This window comes from Taudactylus pleione, unplaced genomic scaffold (genome assembly GCF_031769625.1).
Source record: "Taudactylus pleione unplaced genomic scaffold, aTauple2 ptg000828l, whole genome shotgun sequence".
Taxonomy (NCBI): Eukaryota; Metazoa; Chordata; class Amphibia; order Anura; family Myobatrachidae; genus Taudactylus; species Taudactylus pleione.
In genome coordinates, this window is record NW_028285230.1 from 488,829 (window position 1) to 502,600 (window position 13,772).

General features: G+C 49.1%; 1 protein-coding gene across 1 annotated transcript in view; it reads right to left on the reverse strand.

Annotated features, from left to right (window-relative positions):
- Positions 1-13,772, reverse strand: part of LOC148474580 (speedy protein 1-A-like) — a 54,698-nt gene that overhangs the window by 28,563 nt on the left and 12,363 nt on the right. The gene's annotated exons all lie outside the window — the stretch shown is intronic.

The following is a 13,772-nucleotide window of genomic DNA, read 5'->3' on the forward strand; positions in this document are numbered from 1 at the left end:
AATGAATTGATGCAGTGACCAGAATAACATGGGGCCCTAATCATTATACAGGTTCTGCGTTTTCTGACTGACGTGAATGTTTCTTGCATTGTGGAAAAGTACTAATGATAATGTGTATTCTTCTCAGACTGACATCTCTTTCCTTTGTCTCTGTATTGCAGCACCTGGGAAGCCCCCAGTATAAGACCTTTGCAGAGGGCACACACTATCAGGCGATCAATGACATTATTTCCACTCTGAAATATGACTTTGATGAACTATAAAGATATCATCATTTTTGTATTGACTTTCAAATGATATTAAACTATTTACACATAACAATATAAACTGGTATTTTATAAGCTACTTCTGCAGCAGGGGTATGGGGATCAGAGTACAGACATCTGTGACCCCTCTAAGGTCAGAGAAGTTACATTGAGATCATCATTATATCTATCCATCACCAATTGTGTACGGTGCGATCAGCCAATCACCTGTACACATGCAGCGGCAGCTGCGCGGAGGGGGGAGGACACACCACGACCCGACCCCAGCTACCTAGAAGATGATGGCCATTCATTGTGTATGAACGACCATCATCTACAGATATACCTGTGTATTGTGTACCCAGCATTAGTCCTCAGTCTTCAGTCCTTACAAGAATGTAAGGCTGCCTGTTTAGCATAGATAGAAGGAAGGTGGACAGAGACGTCATAGGGAAGTGAGAGATATAAATTGTCACAGGCTGTTACCTTGTAATCACCGTCCCTGAAAGCTGCACTTTGTAAGCTGATAATAGACCCATTTGTGTTTGCGATGGGTTAAGTTGTATCTGCATCATCCATCATAGTGTGCTCTGCATCATCCTAGTGTGCGCAGCATCATCCATCATAGTGTGCTCTGCATCACCCATCATAGTGTGCTCTGCATCACCCATCATAGTGTGCGCTGCATCATCCATCATAGTGTGCGCTGCATCATCCTTCATAGTGTGCGCTGCATCATCCATCGTAGTGTGCGCTGCTTCATCCATCGTAGTGTGCGCTGCTTCATCCATCGTAGTGTGCTCTGCATCATCCATCATAGTGAGCGCTGCATCATCCATCGTAGTGTGCGCTGCAGCATTCATCGTAGTCTGCGCTGCATCATCCATCGTAGTGTGCGCTGCATCATCCACCGTAGTCTGTGCTGCATCATCCACCGTAGTCTGTGCTGCATCATCCATCGTAGTGTGCGCTGCATCATCCATCGTAGTGTGCGCTGCATCATCCATCGTAGTGTGCTCTGCATCATCCATCATAGTGTGCTCTGCATCATCCATCGTAGTGTGCTCTGCATCATCCATCGTAGTGTGCTCTGCATCATCCATCGTAGTGTGCTCTGCATCATCCATCGTAGTGTGCGCTGCATCATCCATCATAGTGTGCTCTGCATCATCCATCATAGTGTGCTCTGCATCATCCATCATAGTGTGCTCTGCATCATCCTAGTGTGCGCAGCATCATCCATCATAGTGTGCTCTGCATCACCCATCATAGTGTGCGCTGCATCATCCATCAGTGTGCGCTGCATCATCCATCATAGTGTGCTCTGCATCACCCATCATAGTGTGCGCTGCATCATCCATCATAGTGTGCGCTGCATCACCCATCATAGTGTGCGCTGCATCATCCATCATCCTTCATAGTGTGCTCTGCATCATCCATCATAGTGTGCTCTGCATCATCCTAGTGTGCGCAGCATCATCCATCATAGTGTGCTCTGCATCACCCATCATAGTGTGCGCTGCATCATCCATCATAGTGTGCGCTGCATCATCCATCATAGTGTGCTCTGCATCACCCATCATAGTGTGCGCTGCATCATCCATCATAGTGTGCTCTGCATCACCCATCATAGTGTGCGCTGCATCATCCATCATAGTGTGCGCTGCATCATCCATCGTAGTGTGCGCTGCATCATCCATCGTAGTGTGCGCTGCATCATCCGTCGTAGTGTGCTCTGCATCACCCATCATAGTGTAGTGTTCACTCTAGCTCAGGCGGCAGGCAGGGCGCCGGAGCTAGAGAGGGTAACCTTATGCGCGTGCTGAAGGGGGCGTGGTCATGAAAAGGGGGCATGTCTATAAGACGCGTCCCCTTTTCGTCATACTTGGGGGCGTGCCCGGCGCTTACGGACATGCCGGGCAGCCCCCAAGCGCTGCAGAAAGGGAGAATAGATGCCGGGCGCATGCGCCCGGCGTCTATTCTCCGGCGGTGACCGGGACACCGCATGTTTCTCCACCCGCGGGACACTGCGTCCCGTGGGTGAGAACGGCACCCGCAGGCTGTGAGGGCAGGGCGCTTTTTGCCCTCCAGGGCCGTGCCCCGCTAAAACAGCCTAGCGGGAACGCTAATAGTGTGCGCTGCATCATCCATCATAGTGTGCTCTGCAGCATTCTTATAGCACAGCGTTTCCTCCCCCTGACTGACCCCTGGTAATATATGTCTGACATCTTCTCTTATACTCTGTAATGGGAAAGTACATTTTATACTCCAAATAAACTCTAGAATCACAGTTATGAGACAGAGAAGTGAACAAATGACGGTTTCTCTAATCTGTTGTGTTTGTATCTATAAGGCTGAGGTTCCCAGAGGAGTCGTGGCTGATCTCATAGATGTCGGATTTTCAGATGACATAAAGAGAGGAGGAGGTGGAGGAGACGGCGGCTTCGGTGGTGGATGAGGAGGCGGCAGTGGCTTCGGTGGTGGAGACATTGGTGGTGGAGGAAACGGAGGTGGCTCTGGTGTACAACTACCAACAGTGGGTGCTATGCAGATGCCTACACCCACCATACCGTTCTCTTACCCTGCCCCTGGTGGCCCGGTATGTATGTGTTACTGCTGTGTCATGTGTACTCTCCAGTGTTACCACAACTTTCAATTGTCAGCTTTTTTTAAACCAAAGAACTGTGGTTGTAGGTTATTCACCTGTTTTGGGAACCAAACGCAGCCCTTGTCTAATAATCTGCGTACTTGCTCATCACAAAATATCAGATTTATTCAACAAATGTATATTCTGCGCACTACATGAGTAGTACAGTGTCATACATTGTGTAACCATTCTTGCATGGCACAATCCTTTCCAAGGTGGGGATTTATACCTCCTTAGTATCGTACCTTTGTTATTGATTGATCCATACTGAAATTTAAGCATTTATGGGGACAGGTGGAAAGTTGTTATGCATTGAAAAACTCTAAGACGGACACAGCTTCATAACGCATTTGTGTGTGTTACCGAAATGTAAGCCGATGGGCAGATATATCTGCAGAGTTATCTGTCCATCGCCAAGTGTGCACGGGCAATCGGCTGATCGCCGTACACATGCAGTGGCAGCCGCGGAAAGGGGGCTGGATACGCCCCCGACCCGCCCCTCGGCCATCAGGACCCGCGGCTACCTGGAAGATGATGACCATTCCTTGTGTATGAACGACCATCATCTACAGATATACCTGTGCATTGTGTACCCAGCATTAGTCCTCAGTCTTCAGTCCTTACAAGAATGTAAGGCTGCCTGTTTAGCATAGATAGAAGGAAGGTGGACAGAGACGTCATAGGGAAGTGAGAGATATAAATTGTCACAGGCTGTTACCTTGTAATCACCGTCCCTGAAAGCTGCACTTTGTAAGCTGATAATAGACCCATTTGTGTTTGCGATGGGTTAAGTTGTATCATTTTACTATTGTTTGTATACTAGTAACTCTCACTGTAACACACTGCAGCCTCAGTCTCTATGTACACATTGGAGAATGTGAGTGTCTCTATGAAGCTAGTGACGAGGTTTCCGGATTATCTCAGTCTTCTGCTTAGGATACTATATATATGGAATTCTGACAGAACCAATGTCTACCAGTAGGAGGCGCTGTGAGAATGATTTATACAGTCACCAACTGAACTTATACTGTGTCATTTAATAAAGTCACTGAATGGACTTATACTGTGTGATTTAATGCAGTCACCTAAGCTTTATACTGCAGTGCTGTAGTGGTCAGTGTGGGCTCATCTGCCTAATGGGTCCATTCAATTACAGGCGAAGTGCTATTGCTGCAATGCTCGGCTGCGAACATATCAGCCAATTACAGGACCTCTAACATTGTAAGTTTTCCTGAGCATCTCTATGGGATGTGAGATAAAACTTGCAATGTGCTGTTTCGGATCAGTACATCATCTATATCTTCTGTAATTGAGTTATCCCACTATGAGCCTAAAGGTTATGTTTATGTACTTACTATAACATTTTATCCAAGCATTTGCCGCCCACTTCAAGCTTTTTATTTTTAAATATGGAGAATTAAAACCATTCCATTTAGAAGATCCTGCTGCATCATCCATCATAGTGTGCGCTGCATCATCCATCATAGTGTGCGCTGCATCATCCATCATAGTGTGCGCTGCGTCATCCATCATAGTGTGCGCTGCATCATCCACCATAGTGTGCGCTGCATCATCCATCATAGTCTGTGCTGCATCATCCGTCATAGTGTGCGCTGCATCATCCATCATAGTGTGCGCTGCATCATCCATCATAGTGTGCGCTGCATCATCCCTCAGAGTGTGCGCTGCATCATCCATCAGAGTGTGCTCTGCATCATCCATCAGAGTGTGCGCTGCATCATCCATCATAGTGTGCTCTGCATCATCCATCATAGTGTGCGCTGCATCATCCATCATAGTGTGCGCTGCATCATCCATCGTAGTGTGCGCTGCATCATCCATCATAGTGTGGTCTGCATCATCCATCATAGTGTGCGCTGCATCATCCATCGTAGTGTGCTCTGCATCATCCATCGTAGTGTGCGCTGCATCATCCATCATAGTGTAGTGTTCGCTCTAGCTCCGGCAGCAGGCAGGGCGCCGGAGCTAGAGAGGGTAACCTTATTTGCGCGCTAAAGGCGCGCGCCCGAAAAGGTGGCGTGGTCATGATAAGGGGGCATGTCTATAAGACGCATCCCCTTTTGTCATACTTGGGGGCGTGCCCGGCGCTTACGGACATGCAGGGCAGCCCCCAAGCGCTGCAGAAAAGGAGAATAGATGCCAGGCACATGCGTCCAGCGTCTATTCTCCGGCGGTGACCGGGACACCGCATGTTTCTCCACCCGCGGGACACTGCGTCCCGCAGGTGAGAACGGCACCCGCAGGCTGTGAGGGCAGGGCGCTTTTTGCCCTCCTCCTGGAGGGCAGGGTGCTTTTGCCCTCCAGAAGGAGGGCAGGGCACCGCGCCCCACTAAAACAGCCTAGCGGGAACGCTAATAGTGTGCGCTGCATCATCCATCATAGTGTGCGCTGCAGCATCGATCATAGTGTGCTTTGCATCATCCATCATAGTGTGCGCTGCATCATCCACCATAGTGTGCTCTGCAGCATTCTTATAGCACAGCTTTTCCTCCCCCTGACTGACCCCTGGTAATATATGTCTGACATCTTCTCTTATACTCTGTAATGGGAAAGTACATTTTATACTCCAAATAAACTCTAGAATCACAGTTATGAGACAGAGAAATGGACAAATGACGGTTTCTCTAATCTGTTGTGTTTGTATCTATAAGGCTGAGGTTCCCAGAGGAGTCGTGGCTGATCTCATAGATGTCGGATTTTCAGATGACATAAAGAGAGGAGGAGGAGATAGCTTCAGTGGTGGAGGACTAAGCGGTAGCATCGGTGGTGGAGGAGGCGGCGGCTACGGTGGTGGAGGAGGCGGCGGCTTCGTTGGTGGCAGAGGAGGCGTTTGAGGCTTCGGTGGTGGAAGAGGTGGCACTGCCTTCGGTGTACCACTACCAACAGTGGGTGCTATGCAGATGCCTACACCCACCATACCGTTCTCTTACCCTGCCCCTGGTAGCCCGGTATGTATGTGTTACTGCTGTGTCATGTGTACTCTCCAGTGTTACCACAACTTTCAATTGTCACTTTTTTTAAACCAAAGAACTGTGTGTGCAGCTTATTCACCTATTTTGGGAACCAAACGCAGCCCTTGTCTAATAATCTGCGTACTTGCTCATTGCAAAATATCAGATATATTATACAAATGTATATTCTGCGCACTACATGAGTAGTACAGTGTCATACATTGTGTAACCATTCTTGCATGGCACAATCCTTTCCAAGGAGGGGATTTATACCTCCTTAGTATTGTACCTTTGTTATTGATTGATCCATATTGAAATTTATGCATTTATGGGGACAGGTGGAAAGTTGTTATGCATTGAAAAACTCTAAGACGGACACAGCTTCATAACGCATTTGTGTGTGTGTTACCGAAATGTAAGCCGATGGGCAGATATATCTGTCCATCGCCAAGTGTGCACGGGCAATCGCCTGATCGTCCATACACATGCAGCGGCAGCCGCGGAAAGGGGGCTGGGCACGCCCCCGACTCGCCCCTCGGCCATCAGGACCCGCGGCTACCTGGAAGATGATGACCATTCATTGTGTATGAACGACCATCATCTACAGATATACCTGTGCATTGTGTACCCAGCATTAGTCCTCAGTCTTCAGTCCTTACAAGAATGTAAGGCTGCCTGTTTAGCATAGGTAGAAGGAAGGTGGACAGAGACGTCATAGGGAAGTGAGAGATATAAATTGTCACAGGCTGTTACCTTGTAATCACCGTCCCTGAAAGCTGCACTTTGTAAGCTGATAATAGACCCATTTGTGTTTGCGATGGGTTAAGTTGTATCATTTTACTACTGTTTGTATACTAGTAACTCTCACTGTAACACACTGCAGCCTCAGGGCCTGATTCAGAGTTGGGAATAGAGGGCCTGATTCAGAGCCGGACGCTCTAACCAGAGCGCTCGCTCTGAATCAGGGCCCTCCTACATGAAAATGGAGCGTCCTCCTGGACGCTCGCATAGCTGTGGGTGACCACCCACAGCTTATGCGAGCGTCCATGATGATGGTTGCGATGGTCAAGTCCATCGCGACCATCGGGTTTGCGACGAGACCCTGCGGTAGGGTCTCGCTGCCGCAAGCCCTGGAGTGATTTTGGCTCTATCAGAGCCAAAATCACTCCCACTGACATCACTAGTGATGTCAGTGGGGCCGGCTTCAGACGGTAGGCGTTCCCATGGGAACGCCTCCGTCTGAGTAGCAACGCCCCCGGCCCACCCACCAAAAGGGGCGTGCTGTCAATCAACATCGACAGCACGCCTCCTTTGGTGCGAGACCCAGAGCGACGGAGAGCCTGCTATCCGGGTCTCGCGCATGCGCACGCCGGAGCTCCCTCCGTCGTGCGCATGCGCAGTGGGGCAACATCGCCCCACTTGCGAGCGTCCTGCGCTCGCGAGTGGGTCTGAATGACCACCAGAGAGAGATCTCTCTCAACTGATCATCTTGGTAAAACCATGCTGCACTGCAGGTGGGGCAGATATAAAATGTGCAGAAAGATTAAGATTTGGGAGGGAGCAGTGCCAGATTAAGGTCCAAATGGGCCTGGAGCTGACATTTATTTAGGGCCTTTTGTGTGCTGCTACAGAGGGTGTGACCAGCGCTGTACAGTGTGACTATTGATGTGGGTGCATAACTACTAGTAGTGTGGTTTGCACAGAGGGTGTTGCCTGTGGCGTGTGGTCTGGCTAGCTAAACGGAGGGTACAGCTAGTGCCTACCTTCAACCACTTTCTAGTGGAGCTATATCAAAAATAATGATTTTATTTTTTGTAAAAGTGTGTGACCTGTGGGCTTGATTCAGAGATGGTCACAATGCCGATGGTTTCACAAATGGCTGATGCATATACATCACACTCCCCATGTGCAGCAATGGGCCTGCGACAACTGTCGCAGTGAGGAGCTATTCAATTCAGTGCACTGTGTGGTCGGAGAGTGCCGGTTATCACGCCTTAACAAGGGTGTTATAGCGCGTTAACCGGCATTCCCTGACCAAAGTGCCGGGTGCGCGGCTGTTAGCGCCACGCTAAGCTGAAAAACAGCTGCGCGAACGGCACTTTGGTCGGATTTCTCCTCGCATTCCCAAGGGGGTGCAAGAAGAAATCCTTAGTGCACCCAAACAGCATATCAACACATTGAATTGAATCGCCCCCTATGATTGAGTTTATAATGTCTTGTGCGTTTTGCTAAAGATTCTTCACTGGTATTATAATATTATTGATGCTGTATAAACATTTAAGGCAGACTTTAACTTTAAAAGAAAAAATGTGTTTAGGGGCCTATTCATGATCCCGAAACAGACCTGATGCACATGCAGAAACGCTAGTCCCCATGTTTTCTGTAACAGCCGCCTAGTATTCAGCAAACTTTAGTTTGCTTGTGGGAACCAACAACAACTTAAGATGCTGGTGATTCCTGGAGCTTCGCTCCTTCTGATGGGAATAAGCTCTGAGGTTGCGAAGAGGGATCCAAGCGGATCCCTTCACCACTGTGAGACCTCAGTTCACTCATGTTCAGCCAGCTGGGTCGGCTGGGGTAGTGTAAAGGTGGATACACACTAGAAGATATGTCGGCCTGATCCCGCAGATCAGGCCAGCCGGGGCCTAAACCTAACCCTCCCCCCTTAGTGCATAAACCTAAGCCCCCCAGTGGTGCCTAACCCTAACCATCCCCCCTAGGGCTGCCAAACCCTAACCTCCCCCCCAAAACCTAACCTTGCTAAGCTCCCTAAACCTAATCCTCCCCCTAGTGCCTACACCTAACCCCCCGCAGTGGTGCCTAACCCTAACTATCCCCCCTAAGAGTGCCGAATCCTAACCTCCCCCCAAAACCTAACCCAGCTAAGTTCCCTAAACCTAACCCTCCCCCCACCTGCAAAGTATATGTATAGAAGAACGCAGTCTTTGATGTCACGCTATAGGAATAGGCAGCCCCGTAACAGAGCGCCAGTACGTCATAGCCCTGTGCTCCATGCCACTTCACCAGGTAAATAGGGTGCTGCTTGGGGCATCCTAAGGACGCTTTAAACATCAGTACAGAGCCCACGGGACTGTGGAAGACGTCATGCACCTATCCCAACACAGTGCAGAAGATGGGAATTAAGGAGTAGGGCACGGGATGCAGCCGCAGGAGAGTATTGCTGGTTCTGCTGCCAGGGCACCTCGCTCTGTGCGACTGCACCAGCCGCACCACCCTCCTTATAGCCCTGGAATGGGAGTAGGGACTGCAAAACTGCTGAATGGGGATTTCAGTCTGAGTCTGTGTTTACATACATGAAATAGTAATTAATGTCCACTTACTTCTCAAAATCCATCCACTGACAGAGTTCTTTATGTTTCTGGTTATCCCTTTCTGTCTTACTTTCTGCTTCTTCTTCTGGAGAAAACACTCTTCATATAGTTTTTCTATATCTACATTGGCAGGCCGTCTGACGATCAGCACATTCACCCACCAGGGAGAAGCCCCGACCAATTCATAGTTTCACCCACTACCCACCTTGCCAACGGGAGCATGAAGCCCCGCCCACTTGTGGCCCGCAAAGCCCCGCCCACTTGTGGCCCGCGAAGCCCCGCCCATCCGCAGTGATTAACCAAAGCTCCGCCCCCTAGCCACGCAAAGCAATGGTACACATTTACAGTTTATTTGCTGTCATGTCATCCTGTGCATGGCACACTCATTGCTGTCTTGTCATCCTGTGCCATGCACAGGATGACATGACAGCAAATAAACTGTAAATGTGTACCATTGCTTTGCGTGGCTAGGGGGCGGAGCTTTGGTTAGTCACTGCGGGTGGGCGGGGCTTCGGGGGCCGTGAGTGGGCGGGGCTTTGCACATCGCGAGTGGGCGGTGCTTCGTGCTCCCGTTGGCAGCCGGGTGGGTAGAAGGTGAAACTATGAATTGGTCGGGGCTTCTCTCTGGGGGGGTGAATGTGCTGATCGTCAGACGGCCGCTTGTGGTGACAGGACATTTTTTTTTCCTGTCAACACTGCTCTGGCTGCAATGAAGTCTGTGGGCCTATTCTTATGGAAGGCCTGGAGCTGTAGCTCAACCCGCCCCATTGTTAATCCGGCCCTGTGAGGGAGGTGTCCAAACTGACATCTAAATGGTAGAGTAATAATAAAGCTGTGCAGTATTTGTGGGCTACATGTAAAAGCAGCCGGTATTTACCCTACATGCAAAAAAAAAATATATGCATTTACACCCCTTGCATTGCAACATGGTTTGTCCAGGTACACAGTTAAGTGCTATCTCTCTCTCTATTCCCAACTCTGAATCAGGCCCTCAGTCTCTATGTACACATTGGAGAATGTGAGTGTCTCTATGAAGCTAGTGACGAAGTTTCTGGATTATCTCAGTCTTCTACTTAGGATACTATATATTTGGAATTCTGACAGAACCAATGTCTACCAGTAGGAGGCGCTGTGAGAATGATTTATATCCAATCATTTGCCGCCCACTTCATAGTTTTTTATTTTTAAATATAGAGAATTAAAATCATTCCATTTAGAAGATCCTGCTGCATCATCCATCATAGTGTGCTCTGCATCATCCATCATAGTGTGCTCTGCATCATCCATCATAGTGTGCGCTGCATCATCCATCATAGTGTGCTCTGCATCATCCATCATAGTGTGCGCTGCATCATCCATCATAGTGTGCTCTGCATCATCCATCATAGTGTGCTCTGCATCATCCATCATAGTGTGCGCTGCATCATCCATCATAGTGTGCGCTGCATCATCCATCATAGTGTGCTCTGCATCATCCATCATAGTGTGCTCTGCATCATCCGTCATAGTGTGCGCTGCATCATCCGTCATAGTGTGCTCTGCATCATCCATCATAGTGTGCTCTGCATCATCCGTCATAGTGTGCGCTGCATCATCCGTCATAGTGTGCGCTGCATCATCCGTCATAGTGTGCGCTGCGTCATCCGTCATAGTGTGCGCTGCGTCATCCATCATAGTGTGCGCTGCGTCATCCGTCATAGTGTGCTCTGCGTCATCCGTCATAGTGTGCGCTGCGTCATCCGTCATAGTGTGCGCTGCGTCATCCGTCATAGTGTGCGCTGCCTCATCCGTCATAGTGTGCGCTGCCTCATCCGTCATAGTGTGCGCTGCCTCATCCGTCATAGTGTGCGCTGCGTCATCCGTCATAGTGTGCTCTGCGTCATCCGTCATAGTGTGCGCTGCATCATCCGTCATAGTGTGCTCTGCGTCATCCGTCATAGTGTGCTCTGCGCCATCCATCATAGATCCATCATAGTGTGCTCTGCGTCATCCGTCATAGTCTGCGTCATCCGTCATAGTGTGCGCTGCGTCATCCGTCATAGTGTGCGCTGCGTCATCCGTCATAGTGTGCGCTGCGTCATCCGTCATAGTGTGCTCTGCGTCATCCGTCATAGTGTGCGCTGCGTCATCCGTCATAGTGTGCGCTGCGTCATCCGTCATAGTGTGCGCTGCGGCATCCGTCATAGTGTGCTCTGCGTCATCCGTCAGTGTGCTCTGCGTCATCCGTCATAGTGTGCGCTGCGTCATCCGTCATAGTGTGCTCTGCGTCATCCGTCAGTGTGCTCTGCGTCATCCGTCATAGTGTGCGCTGCGTCATCCGTCATAGTGTGCTCTGCGTCATCCGTCATAGTGTGCGCTGCGTCATCCGTCATAGTGTGCTCTGCGTCATCCGTCATAGTGTGCTCTGCGTCATCCGTCATAGTGTGCTCTGCGTCATCCGTCATAGTGTGCGCTGCGTCATCCGTCATAGTGTGCGCTGCGTCATCCGTCATAGTGTGCGCTGCGTCATCCGTCATAGTGTGCTCTGCGTCATCCGTCATAGTGTGCGCTGCGTCATCCGTCATAGTGTGCGCTGCGGCATCCGTCATAGTGTGCTCTGCGTCATCCGTCAGTGTGCTCTGCGTCATCCGTCATAGTGTGCGCTGCGTCATCCGTCATAGTGTGCTCTGCGTCATCCGTCATAGTGTGCTCTGCGTCATCCGTTATAGTGTGCGCTGCGTCATCCGTCATAGTGTGCTCTGCGTCATCCGTCATAGTGTGCGCTGCGTCATCCGTCATAGTGTGCTCTGCGTCATCCGTCATAGTGTGCTCTGCGTCATCCGTCATAGTGTGCTCTGCGTCATCCGTTCTAGTGTGCTCTGCGTCATCCGTCATAGTGTGCTCTGCGTCATCCGTCATAGTGTGCGCTGCGTCATCCATCATAGTGTGCGCTGCATCATCCATCATAGTGTGCGCTGCATCCATCATAGTGTGTGCTCAGACATCCATCATAGTGTGCTCTGCATCATCCATCATAGTGTGCGCTGCATCATCCATCATAGTGTGCGCTGCATCATCCATCATAGTGTGCTCTGCATCATCCATCATAGTGTGCGCTGCATCATCCATCATAGTGTGCGCTGCATCATCCATCATAGTGTGCTCTGCAGCATTCTTATAGCACAGCTTTTCCTCCCCCTGACTGACCCCTGGTAATATATGTCTGACATCTTCTCTTATACTCTGTAATGGGAAAGTACATTTTATACTCCAAATAAACTCTAGAAACACAGTTATGAGACAGAGAAGTGGACAAATGACGGTTGCTCTAATCTGTTGTGTTTGTATCTATAAGGCTGAGGTTCCCAGAGGAGTCGAGGCTGATCTCATAGATGTCGAATTTTCAGATGACATAAAGAGAGAAGGAGATGGTGGAGGAGAAGGCGGCAGCTTCGGTGATGGAGGAGGCAACGGCTTCGGTGTTGGAGGTGGCGGCTTCGGTGGTGGAGGAGGCGGCTGCGGCTTTGGTGGTGGAGGAGGCATTTGAGGCTTTGGTGGTGGAGGAGGTGATAGTGGCTTGGGTGTACCACTACCAACAGTGGGCGCTATGCAGATGCCTACACCCACCATACCGTTCTCTTACCCTGCCCCTGGTGGCCCGGTATGTATGTGTTACTGCTGTGTCATGTGTACTCTCCAGTACCCCAACTTTCAATTGCCAGTTTTTTTTAAACCAAAGAACTGTGGTTGTAGGTTATTCACCTGTTTTGGGAACCAAACGCAGCCCTTGTCTAATAATCTGCGTACTTGCTCATCGCAAAATATTAGATTTATTCTACAAATGTATATTCTGCGCACTACATGAGTAGTACAGTGTCATACATTGTATAACCACTCTTGCGTGACACAATCCTTTTCCAAGGAGAAGATTTATATCTTTTAGTATCGTACCTTTGTTATTGATTGATCCATACTGAAATTTATGCATTTATGGAGACGGGTAGAAAGTTGTTATGTATTGAAAAACTCTAAGACGGACACACCTTCATAACGCATTTGTGTGTGTTACCGAAATGTAAGTCGTTGTAGTAGCTCTCGGTATCTATGTCTACAGTAAGATGCGGTGGTTGATCAGCAAGTGCTATTTAACCAAATCCTTCAACTAACAGATGATTATTTTCATAAATGTATTTCCAGTACTTAGAACTCTGCAATCTTTGAACACAAATTCACTGAGCACTGAATCATCTTTACACCACCCAGTAGGATTCCAGGCGTTTGACGCAATAACTTTTTTCATTTTTAATTATATTTTGAAAGATGTTTTAGTCATGTGATACATATAGTTCATATTATTCTATTTTGTCAGGTGTTTTATTTGGTTTCTCCTTATCTTTTTTTTAACAGGAGTCCTTCAACGGACCAGCTGTGGGAATCTATCAGCCTTTTGGTCACCAGCATCCCCCAGGCATGGGAATTGCGCCACCACCGATCCCAGACATGCCTCCTACATACGAATATGTAAGTTGCAGAGGATGGTACAGACCCTACTAAATCAGATTGAGGACTCTAGGCCAATAGATGGCGTGTGAGATGA